The sequence below is a fragment of the Halictus rubicundus genome, chromosome 2 (assembly GCF_050948215.1).
Source record: "Halictus rubicundus isolate RS-2024b chromosome 2, iyHalRubi1_principal, whole genome shotgun sequence".
In the NCBI taxonomy this organism is placed as follows: domain Eukaryota; kingdom Metazoa; phylum Arthropoda; class Insecta; order Hymenoptera; family Halictidae; genus Halictus; species Halictus rubicundus.
Genome location: NC_135150.1, coordinates 22,641,494 through 22,654,742, shown reverse-complemented (window position 1 = coordinate 22,654,742; position 13,249 = coordinate 22,641,494). Strand labels below are relative to the sequence as shown.

Genomic DNA, 13,249 nt, shown 5'->3' with positions numbered 1-13,249 from the left:
CTAGAAGAAGGAGAAAATTTGATTTTTACAGACCTATAGAAACTCAATTTCCACTCGTAGATCTTCGCTTGTGTACTGATGTACATTACGGACTGGGAGGTTCGTGTTTCCACGATGTAAGCGCATGATGCACACGCGTATTCTCTGCCAAGGGGTTTCAGATGCGTACCAGCATACGGGTCCATTGGATTATGCAACTGATGAGCCAGCATTCGAAGTATCATGCCGGTGACACGAGCCACGATGTCGCAGGTGCAGCTTCTGATCGACGAAACTTCGAACCAAACGTTTTCTTTTTCTTTTTTCTTTTGGCTTACCAAAGAGAGCGCGAATTGTCTGAATTCATTAAACGTCAAAATAATGCGAACAGTTCCCTTCCTCCCCGCCCCCGGAACGATAAGCTGCTTTGGTGCAGCAATGGCGCCGAAGGAATTTCAATCTGGCGGGCGTCGTTCTTTCGCGCCGTGCCGTGTTTACTAAATCTTTGCAGCTTGAATTTAATTCGACCTGAATGAACAATGTCCCGGCCAGGAGGAAGGCTAATTACGTTTCACTCGTTTCGCCGAGTATTTTCCGAAAAGTTTGTGATTATAGTGGAAACTCGAGTCGTGAATTAACATTCGTATCCAATTATCCGCCTGCTGTTAGGTGTACCGGCGTAGTGATTAATGCGCTATTTTCTTGCCGGGCTCTCGTCCCTTAAGCCGGATAAAAGGGCTATACTTTGATCTTTTCCTTGCCAAGGGAAGCGCGGTAATGTCTCGATTTATGCGTTAGAAATGTGCAGGGTATCCGTGTCAAATTTATTCTGGTTAGGGTGTATCTCTTGAAGAGCTTAGTAGCCTTTCGTTTTAGATTATTTTTTCGCGGAAGTTTTACCAATGCATCGCCAACATTATTCTGATTAAAACGAGTCCAAACATGACATAATTCGGAGCACATTTGCTTGTTTAATTCACGATACATTGGAACCTCGATTATCCGAACCAATCGTCTGATACGAGTTTCATACATATGTAAACAGTTTAATCTAGAGTGATCCGTACAGAAGATTTATTGTACAGATCAATAATAATTTCATTTAGCATTGTAGCTGGGTAACTGCTCTGTTGTTCGAACACTCGTGTTCCACTGATTAGTTCGGATAACAGAGGTTCTACTCTGTCGTGTATTAAGCCAGTAAGTAAGTTTGGTCTCACATTGAGCAGAAAAATGTCACGAATGATGCATGTTTCATTAACAAAGAACTAAAAAGAGTTTTGTCACCGATAACTAGTTGCTTTCATGAATGTATACAAACACGTGTAACTTTTGAACCAGCGAATTCCTACTATTAAAACTTGGATTTTTGGCATTTTCTCATAAAAATCTACAGAATTATATTTAAAAAAGTTAAAAATTTCTGGGCTGCTAAGGTGAAGTTTAACCCTAATAATAATAACTGTGAAAACGATACCTAAAGCGAACATATAGAAAATGATGAACACGAACGGAGTCATTCTTACAATAAAATACGCAAATTATAATTAAACGAAAATACATCAGTTATCCCACTCACTAGTATTCAAAAATATCGCACAAAAATGAACGTTCTGTACAGGCAATTATCGACTTTTACAACCCCCGAATGTATAATATCTCGAAGCATAATAATTCACCGTCGATCCGGATACACGGTGTCCGAGAATGAATAATGTAAAATCGAAAATTGTTCCGGATCTGCGAAGAATTGGTACGGAACCGCAATTATGTAATTTGTTACATTGTGTCGCGGATGTCGCCGCTTTTGACGTCTGAAACAATGAAAAATGGCTGGAAGCGCGGGCGTCGTCCACTCGTACGAGAAACGTCGGCACGGTGGATCGGGAATTACCTCATGTTTCAGGAAACGTTGCATTAACAACCTCTTGTCTGCCTTTCCTCGACGTCTAAAGTGAATCATGAAAAAAGCAGTCAGACTTGTCTGCGGCTCTCCGGCTAAATCCACTGCGCTCGTACCGACGTGTTATAATATTCGATGTATTTCCTCCGCGTGCATTCTTCGATCTCCAAAATCTCATTTCAAACATCGGAACAGTCTACTTTAAATCGTACGTGTGGTTTTGAAAATATTGGGTTCGAACGGAAGTTCGTAGCGTGTTTAAATTGCAATATTTATTCATAAGTTTAGTCAATAGCGTGGCAAGAAGTGGCAAAGACTAATAGAACAGAACGGAAAAATCAATTACTGAATAAACATCTTAATTTTGCCTTTGAATTTTACCTGCAAAACGCTACGAACTTTCGTTCGAACTCAATAGAACGGTCCATTTGGTAGAAAAAGTTTCTTTTATTTGAAGGATAATAAGGCTTACATTGCAAATATTTTCTTCGTTTATTTATTCTTGACTATTAAGGATTATATCATAGGCAGACGTTATCTGTTTATTTCTTCTAGCAGACTGTATTAAATATTACAATAAATAAGCCAACAATAACCAAACGTGTACAACAAAATTTTGAAACACTCCAGCTACGACAACCCAACCATTTTTTATCGAATAAATTGTCTAGAATTGACCGTTTTGAAGGATTAGAGCGAGATTAAATCAAATCACGCTTTCACGTGTCACGTCGCGAATTCCTCGAACTCGCCAGGTTATTATGTAGAACGTCTCTTCATAGTACACGCGGTGAAGTGTCGGCGTCTCGCCATGTTAGGCCACGACAATAGTGTTTGCAGAAACGACGTCTGACACTGAGAAACGAGGGATCTTTAAGCCCCGGCATAAACGTTTCGCACAGCCGAAAGATAAATTTCACTCGTGTGTCGGGGCACTGACGAATCCACGATTTCATGATACATCTAGGCGTGCTTTGCTATTACTTGTCATGGCCGGAGAAGAGGAACGAAAGGAAGAAGATTTCTCCTCTGCTGCGGGAGCATCGCGCGTTTCTCGACCGTTACCTCATGACCGTCAGTTGCAACTCTCTAATCGTTCGGGCACTCGCTAAAGAATCCTCTCAGCAGTGATCTCGTAATTAACCTGCGCATCGTTTTCTCCGTATCTCGCTGCTAAACTTGTCTTCGCACTTCGGTCCTTGTAAGTCGCATTCGGTCTTCCTTTCTTCCGTGCCCGCCGATTGGGAAACGTTACTGTCGCCGATTCGTTCGGTATTTATTAAGCAAGATCGTTATTAACCCTCCGCGGCTACCGTCGTGCAGCTTTCAACTCGCGCGATTGTTTCTCGAATTTTTTGAATCTTCCTTTATCTTATCCCTTTATTCTTTCGCCACATTTTTTGTAACAACAGGATTTCTTTATAGCGAATTTAAAATTTGTTCGGTTGCAATAAATTAACGAGTTTTCAGGTTATATCCATTCGTTTCCGAGATGCAGTAATGACTTCTTGAGATTCTCTGATCTATTAATCCAACGATACCTTTTTTGTCTCTAATGAGTTCTTAATAAAATTAATACTAACAAATTCATGACATTTTTCTGATTAATATGATACCAAACACGACACTGTTTGGATCGCGTCTATCTGTTTAATCCACGATATAGTGGGACCTCGATTATCCGAACTGATCAGCGAAAACATCTATACGTGTTTTATGTAGCAGTACAGTCTAAACAATTTTTTGAATATTTACTATTCGTCCACTGCTACGTAAAATACAGTCGTTTTTAAACAATTTTTTGTATTGCGCTGTACGACATATAGCTCTGACAATAATGTCCCTATGTGTAATGAAGAAAAATATAAAAAATATAATATAAAAAGTATTCACACATTTATTATTATATCGAACGTAAATTGATTAGAGCGAAAAACTTGCCCTCTAATAAACAATATTCAACGGAAAATTATTTTGTTCGTGTCACAAGGACTATGCCTTATAGAAGGTTCAGAAACAGCTCTCGTGATTCATTCAGCACATATCCCGATAAAGATAAAAATCCATATTAATGCGCATCCATTTTGTAACAGTACCGGATGAAATACGCTGCAAGCATGCAGCGAATGGAGTTATCAACGTAGCAGTATTGAACACCGCCGAGATTCTTCGCTGTCAGTCGGATGTCTGACCGAGTTAAATTTCAAATAATTTAAAACACGAAGAATTGTGCGAATCTGGCAATACCATAATCTTTAGTACAATTAACTGCATCCAGATGGTGCGAAATTCACGCAAAATAAAAATTGTTTGCACCAATTACAAGGAGAAGGAGTCACATAAAAATTCATTTCTTCCCTTAATAATTTGTTGTAAATAATACACCCCGTAATACATAGTTCATTCGATGTTTCTTCTACTTCGTGTGACACTTATTTATTTTTGCCATAAATGCATAAAATCCGCAGTCCACTGATCACAGTCCTTGGTGGCTTCAATACACGTTTTCATACACATGTCATGTTGTTAGACTGCGGATGCCTATCAAGTTATATAAAAAATATGTGGGCATAATACAACATAAAAGAAACGTCGGATGAATTTAATATTACTGTTACATTATATACAAATGAGTAATATTATTGAAATTATTAAAATTATTAGTTATTCAAATTATTGAGAGAAGAAATCAATTTTTATGTAACCCTTTGCAATTGATACAGACAATTTTTATTTTGAATAAAGATCCGCTGTCTAGTCATTATACCGGGTGTCCCAAAAATATATTTCCTTGAAAAGGATGATTGGTGAGGTTATTTGAAGTAACTTTTTCCTTTGCGAAAGTTTGCGAAAGTTTGTTATTAACGAAAAACAAGGATCAATCAGAGCACGGCTATAGCAAAGACATGAGTTGGCGTTGGCATTGGTTGAATCGGAATCCGCCTGCTGTATCCGCGCTCTGATTGGTCTATGTTTTTCGTTAATAACTCCTTAACAAAGCCGCAGAGAACATTTTCGCAAAGGAAAAAGTTACTTCACACGACGTCAGGAATCGTCCCTTTCAATGAAGTACAACATTTTCGGACACCCTGTGTAACAATAAATAGTAATAATACTATTATTATTATGACACGATAACATCAGAATTTCATTAACATTTGCGATGAGAGTACTGACAATGTGCATGCTGTTGAATAATTCTCAGCTTTTCCGTCATAAAATGAAGCTAAAGTAAGCGCTGAAGGCGTATAGATACACTCTAATGAGGTGGAAGATGTATGGTCTGAATCTTCCATTTCATTTCTCTAAGAAATACTTCCACCTTTCTTATGAAAATATATTAATAAATTTCAGCTGACTGGCTGTATAAATGAATTATTTCTTATAACATCGAGTTCATTGATTAATATTTTATCTATATCATATCCTGTTTGCACATTGCCTCAATCCCAAAGAATCTTCTTTCATTATGGCGTAAGCTATCTCAAAAGTATCTCGCAATAGGGTAATGGACCCAATTACTATGCTTGTATTAATTATACTTATTCTTAAAGCATAGAGATATAAAACATACATATTAACCGATTTTAATGAAAGCAATTTAATATCTCCTTTTTGATTAATATAATTTCATTAATATAGGCACTGTAATTGGGTCCATTACCCAATTTCGCCACGTTTTGTTTTTCAATATACTTTCGAACCATTTTTCTAAGAATAGAAGGAAAGTATCCAATTAAATAAAGAAAAATAGTCAGGGCAAATTTATACGCCAACGTGCCGCAAAAAGGAGATGTACGGCAAAGGGCAAAACGTAATTACCTTCTCCTAGCATAACTTAACGTTAAATCAGAGTAGTTTATCCAGCTGTCCAGATAATTGCATTGTATCACCGTGCCACTGTGTCAACTTCTTCCGGTCTCCCCTGCTGTTAATACTTCATGAATGAGTTCGTGAAAGTAACTCCAGGTGTAACAACGCGAGCATACGATAAAAGGTTCGAGTTTCGTTCTTCGGGCTCGGTGGAAGAGTCGCCGCGTTGACGAAGAGATATCCTACGCTCGCCGACTTTGATCCTCGCAGCTGCGCATCTTCAAGCTGAAAACGCTCGAACGGATACGTCAATTAGGACGCCGCTAATTCACGGAGGTTGTGACCTTCCGCTCTCGAGCCACGTACGGGCCAAAGTAATAATAACTCGTTTGGTACGCGAGATATATATCATATCATAAGACAGGGCCGCCGGGAGACGGGGGGAGGGGGGGAAAGATCCTCAGCAGCGCAAAAGCGTGCCTTGGATCAGGCTGCCATTCACGTTGACAAGGGTATCAACGCCGGCGAGATGACCGTCAGAATTTCTTTTTTATAGACTGAATGAAATCGTCCATGTCACCGTCAAGAATACAGCAATTATGCAGGAAAAAAGAAGCCACGTCCAATTTACGATGACCTTGAAGTATGTTACCAAGGTCATCGTTCTCAATAACTTCTTCATGTACGTATAGTAGGAGGTTTCCTTTGGTTTCCGAGAAAGTATTCGGCAGTGACTCCTCGAGATTCCTTGATCAATTAATCCAACGATACCTTTCTGTTTCTAATGATTTTTTTACGAAACTAGTATTAACACGTTCGTGACATTTCTCTGATTAAAATGATAGCCAACACGACACTGTTTCGACCATGTCTACTTGTTTGATCCACGATATAGTGGAACCTCGATTATCCAAACTACTTAGTGGAATACGATAGGCTATTGTATAGCACAATAAAAAAAACTATATAAAATACAAGACAGCTAGGCTAGAACAGGCTATGAAAAATACTGAACCCGAAAATTCTGAAATAATATTTTCCCTGATAGTTCACACCGAAGAAATTCTCGTTCGTGTCATAACTATACACGCTGCATAGTTCTCATCGTAAATGTAAATATCTACATGAAAAAGATACGAGAGGGGAAAGGTGTGCCACGTTTTATAACCTCCATTAACCAGAATGCATTTTTCAGCTCTGTTAATGACACCCTTGGTAATTTAGTAGTAGTGGAAGAGTTTGACAAACAGCAACAACGTTAAAGCAGTCATCTGGAACACGATATGCTACCTTGTCAATGAGACATGCTATTATAGTAAACGCAATGTTACGAAGTATACAAACTATTTCTTTAATACCTCACTTTCCATGAATTTACCTATTTCCATTTTCTTCTGTAATTAATCTGTGTCACGTAAAGATGTAACGCTTCACCCGCTGCACTGACACATCACGAAGGTGTAACACATCTTCGATTTTTGAAAAACGAAGTGAGATGATAGCAAATCATTTTCGATCATAAATGATTTGCTAATAATTGAAAAGATTTACTAGTAAATGTATATACAAATATTTTCAAACTAGCAATGTGGTGTACTCAATATTAGTAATAAATTTGTAAGCCATTTCTATGATATTGATTTACTCAAAATTTGAGAATTTACGAACCATTTAATTATATCAATTTATATAATGTGCGTATATTCAATTCAGTGTATTCAATATTGATAACCTCATTTTCATTTTTGGTTTGTATGTGTACACATTCGGAATGTTTACAATTCAAGAACAGATTTTATTATTTATACAGACCAATGTAATTATGTTATTAACTTCTGTTCCACTATCTTTAGTATTCCTGTAAAAGCCGCATTGCCAGCAGAGATACATTACTATCGCGTTTGCCAAATATAAACGCAATAATTGTTGCATAATGGGTATTATAGACCGCAGATATGGCAATTGAATTAATCAATGTCCCCTTTCAAATAGGTTTGCGTTGCATTTCGGTTCACGGTGAAATTGGTAATAAACCCTCGTTATCGTAACAATATCACGACACTACGTTTCAAATTAATAATTTTAAATTCTTTTAATATTTTTGCTGTTTCAAATTGGTACTTTGAAATTCATTTAATATTTTCACTGTTTGAAATTGATATATTCAAATTCTTTTCATATTTTCACTGTTTTGAATTGGTATTTTCAAATTCTTCTAATTATAGCTCTGCTATTTAAATTCGGTTTTTAAACATTTTTTAAATATTTCTTGCTATTTTAAATTAGTGTTATTCATTTCTGTCATGAATGCATAAAATCCACCTAAGCATCATCCAATCTAGCCTAAGCATCATGTTACAATTTCTTGTAATTGTAATTGAAAACTGTAAGCTGTACAAACATTTATCCGTAAATTGCATTATACACTTTTTGCGAGATCCTTCGGGCACATTGTTTTCGTCGCACGAGGATCTAGGACGATCGTCGATCCGCAAAGGCGAAGAAGTCTTTCAATTCGCGTTTCTTGCCGCGCTTTCAGATCGCTGACAACATAAATCAGCATCGATAGTTGTACCCGGCTGGAGCGACTCCGCTGATAGAATGTTTGTACGACGAAAATGGCGGGCAGAATTTATGCAGCAACCTAATAATTACAAGATCTGGGTTAACGGTCGGTTTCACCGAAACCGCGGCGCGGTTATGTTTGCTCGATCGTCTCTAAATCATCCGGGCATCGGCGCAAAAACAATACTATCGCGAAGTACGCTGTTCAAACGACTTCTCTGCTCCTCTCACTCTGATCTTGAAAAAATTCGAAGAGGTTCCGAGCCGCTCCGGAGACCGAGCGGAGACAATAAGGGGTCAAACGAGCGAGACTCGTATCGAATTAGCCGGTCGCAGAGAAATTAACCCTTGGGCCAATTGCTCGGTCTGCTGCCGCGAGTGCAACGAGGACGAAGAGGTTAACTCGAACATTAACTTCACGTTGAACTTTAACGGAGAATGCAATGAATCCGATTGTGGAATATAGAAAATCGCGTCCTAACACTTTGCGCTCGTGCGCTCTTTCTCATACATCACCTCATAGCTTATTCATGTTTTGCTCGTTGTTTGGCATAAGTTATATGCCTTTGAAACATAAGAGAAATTCAAGAATCCTTAATCTGTAAAATTATGCTTCGTTCAAACATCTGCATGTATTTACTGAAAAGAGCTGAATTTCTTAAACTACAAGGACATGGCAGTCATTTTTGCAAAACATCAGGTTGAAATAAAATTCTGTTTTTATACAAAATTAATATATACGGCTTATTGTATGATGTTTAAGCAGTATTTACTGAAAATGTGAGTTAAATGGCTTAAACTAGAAGAAGGTGACAGCCATTTTCCCAAAGTCATTTTACACACATTTGTGATTCAATGTTAAGAGGTTGTACGTCAGTTTAACCCTCGGACTTCTGTGAGATCTATGCCGGAGTCATTTCTGACCCACTCACACATATTGGTGGTCGCTCGAGGTTATACCCTGGGTCGCCAGATTAAGGTTTGTCTCCCACTCCATCTTCCCCTTCTACGCCGCCATTCTCCGGTCACGTGACGCGTTTCGTCTCTGTCGTGCATTCGTCACAATGTCACGTGACTAATCCGGTAATGACAGAGAGAGGGTAAACGTATTTCCCTCAATTTCCCCGGTCTGGCAACACTGCCGCTACCGCGACGTGGCACGAATAACACTGACAAAGCATACGGAGGGTTGATAAATGTAATAAGAAAAGCATAGTAAGTTGTACGTCTAATAATTTATAAATCGGTTGACATTAGATTATTCGATCAATTCGAACGGTTTCGAAAAATATTTGCGTTTGTTAGTCAGTGGAGTAGCAATTTTCTAAATCCATACTCGGAAGTACCGAAAGTTTTTCGCCTCTCGAACAATTTTCGGGATCAGTTTCATAGCTCCGCGCCATCGCAAAAGGAAATTCTACTAAAAGCGTTTTCGGGAGAACGGAAAAGGTGGTAATCCGTCGAACTTCAGTCCAGTAAAGTTGGAAGGACGCTGGAGAACCTACCATCCGAGATCTTAAAGTACCATTTTTGTCAAGTTTGCTGTGCGTGGGTCGCAGCATTGTCGGGGATGCTCGTTTTTATTCATGTAGGGCTCCATAGTTTTTCGCCGAAAGCTTTATTGTTACAAACGCGACACGAAATCGTCCGGAACGGCTTTCGTACAGGAAACAGAGACGTATGTAACTATTGGGTGTGCACTATTCTTAATAACAATCAATTTTCGGAACGTAATTGCAATTACAGGGAACATTATTCTTATATAACTGTGAGACGTATGATGTCGTATCTTGTATTTTTGTATATTTATTGAAACAATGCATTTTCACTTTAAAAACACACCGCTCATTGACTAAAAGTGTAATAATTTTCTATTTTTGACACTGTCAAATTTGTTATTTCTCTATGATCGTGTTGTAATTCAATGCGTTCGTTAAAAGTACAACATTATGTAGAAAACACGATGTTACTGGTTTTTGCAACTGTTTTTTGAGAGCGTATATGAACTTGAGTTAGATACTTTTCTCACATCCTATGTAGGTTAGATAATTTCTTTATCGACCCCATAAAGATGTGATTGTTTTAAAATAGAAAATGTTCATTGAAACACGCGACTATTTTTCTAATTAGGCCAATCTTCAACTAGCCAAGCAATTTGTTGTAAGCTGTTTACAACAAAAAGAATATTCGTTTCAATAATCCCTTTGTCGTTGTATTTGTTGATAATTTACGGTGTACTCGAACGTACATATAGCGTTGATAGTGAATAGTTGTAGAGTATAAATAATAATTAGACTGCGGATTTTATGAAATTACGACGAGCGTGGACAGCTGTAATTTCAATTCAAGTTAATCCAGATCAGCCATTTTTGGGGAATCTAAACTGATAATCAACGTTGATTTTAAAAGAGTACCTCAAATAAGAGAAAGCCTCAAATAAGGGTCCACATATGCTACGTGCAATATACATTCATTACAGTAATTTTTCTATATATGTTTCCTGGATGATACACGACGCTGGCAAGATCCGCGTTGTTGACATATATCGAGAATTCACTGTATACAGTCAGGGACAAAAATAAGTGGACACCCATTAAAAACGAATAATTTTTTGAAACTGTACCGAACGACGAGTTTTTCTTAAAGCGTTAGACAGATTAGTTTACTTGGTAGTGTATAAAAATATTAATTAAAAATTGCTATTGCTTGAAATTGTGAAAAAAGTGAAGTGCACCATTTTTAACTTCTTTATATGTGCCTATAATGAAAATTTAAAATATACCTTTTGTAGGTCTAAGTAAGTTATATACATGTACAAAGTTTCATCAAAATAGATCGGCGCATAAAAAATTGAATCTTTGAATTTTGGGCTTACAATTATTGCCATTTTTAATTATTTACAGCTGATAGCAACCGTATTCGATTTTTATGAAACTTTGTTGTATAACTTACTTAGACCTATAAAAGGCAAATTTTAAATTTTCATTATAGACACAAATAAAAACGTAAAAACATCGTTTTTCATTTTTCTTCACAATTTCGACCAATGGTAATTTATAATTAATTTTTTCCCTAAATTACCTAGTGAACTTCTAATATCTCAAAAAAACTCGTTATTTAGTCCAATTTTCAAAAACTTAGTTTCCAAAGGGTGTCCACTTAATTTTGTACCCGACAGTACATGCAACATAGACCCTCTTATTCCAGGTTTCCATTCAATTGTATTGTTTATGAAGAGTTCTAAATAGTTTAGTAAATCGACCTGTCGAAATATAATTGAATTACATTATTTTCCAGTAAATTCTGAAGTGAAACGGAGAGAGAACAGGCGATATCGCAGAGGGTTGAAAGCGCTCCTGTGACCAGCAGTGGATGCAGGCAATTTCTCTTCCGCAGAAAAATCCGCAGTGTAATGATAATAAAAGATTTATGTATATTCTTACCCGGCTTCCTGCGCGATCTCCAAAGAACAGGAGGATGCGCGGACGCGGCGACGGCTGCGGAAGGGTTACCGGCGGAGGCAGCCAGCTTGACTGCGTTCCGCGTACCTAAAACAGACAAAAAGACCTCACTTTTAAGACTCAATCTGATAAATTAATAATCATTTTGTCGTGTGCCAATTGCAATAATAAAGTGGCGGTCGTCCGCTCGTGCGCGCTTAGCGAAATTAACCCTAGAACTCTCTACTCTCGAGCAATCACACGATGCAAAATGTCGGAAAAACATCATTTCCCTTGTTGCAAAATATTTCGTAAAATTATTCGCTTATGCCTTCAAGGTTAATATTATGCGACCGATTTTGGTTTGGCAAAGATATCGTTAGACACATGGACAGAGAAAGCATGCAGTGAGCGATCAAATTGTTAGAGCCGCTAAAATTGACCAGTTGTAATGAAAACAGTCAAAACAATTTTTACAAATAAAATCGAAAACAACTTTTAGGTGGAAGTCTAGCTACACTAAATTCTTATTTTTATGAACTATTTTATTCAGTACCAAATTGCAATATACGTTTAACAACGCTGTAGACAACATTATTCGTCGCATGGATAATGAATATATTTTTCATACTGAGGCTCTAAGAGTTTGATAATTATTCAAACAAAAATATGAATGATATGGAAAAGTGTTTTGGACAACAGTTATACGATGTCAAGAGGCACATATCATAATCTCACTGATTTGACTTTGCAATGACCTTGGAACGTTATGCGACCATATGCACTGTCCATACTTTTAATACGTAACAACTTCATCCTTCATATGTCTAATGATCAACTATTTTGACATGCAACATTTCTGTATTAAACGTCTCAACTATTCGATGTTTGACGACTGATTTTTCAAAAATTTTACAAAATCTGATCATCGTTCAAGAAAACGTTTCTCACAAAAAATTAATTACATTAGTATGTAATTGAATATTAAATCGGCACGTGCAATCAAATTTTTCTTCTTCTTTTTTTTTTTGGTAGGTACGACACGTTCATAAAATGTCGCACGCAAGTTCAGGAAGTGTAGAAACACGATTACTCGGAGATGTTTCGCCTTTCGACGAAAACGAAGGGACAGTTTGTTGAACGTATCAAGATAGGTTGTCTTTTCTCCGAAAAATATTATTTTAAGGGATTACTTTCAGAAACATCATCTTGCTCGCAGGCATCCGTTAATCTCGCGACAGCGCCTTTGTTTCCAGTCGCCGCCGGTGTATTTTTTTTTTTTTTTGTTTCCTCTTCTTCCTCTCTTTAGAACGTCGTCGCGCGACCGATATTTTTCCTCTCTTGTATTATGAAAAGTGATCCAGCTGAGACAGACGTGCATAGCCGCGCTTCGTTCGCGACGCTAATCCGTTTATCATGCTTGATAGTGAAGTGGAACATGAGACAATGTGTTGGGTTACTTCGTCTTACACTCGCGTTAATAAACCATCGATAATGACTGTGACACCGGTGGTCTACTAGTACATCGGTGGTCCGACGTCTTCGTTTT

General features: G+C 37.6%; 1 protein-coding gene across 3 annotated transcripts in view; it reads right to left on the bottom strand.

Annotated features, from left to right (window-relative positions):
* LOC143365642 (dual 3',5'-cyclic-AMP and -GMP phosphodiesterase 11) overlaps positions 1 to 13,249 on the bottom strand; it is a 173,672-nt gene that overhangs the window by 102,637 nt on the left and 57,786 nt on the right. For all 3 annotated transcript variants that reach the window (XM_076805996.1, XM_076806001.1, XM_076806000.1), the window contains exon 2: positions 11,704 to 11,808. The gene's annotated coding sequence lies outside the window, so the exon portion shown is untranslated. The remainder of the gene's footprint in view (positions 1 to 11,703; positions 11,809 to 13,249) is intronic.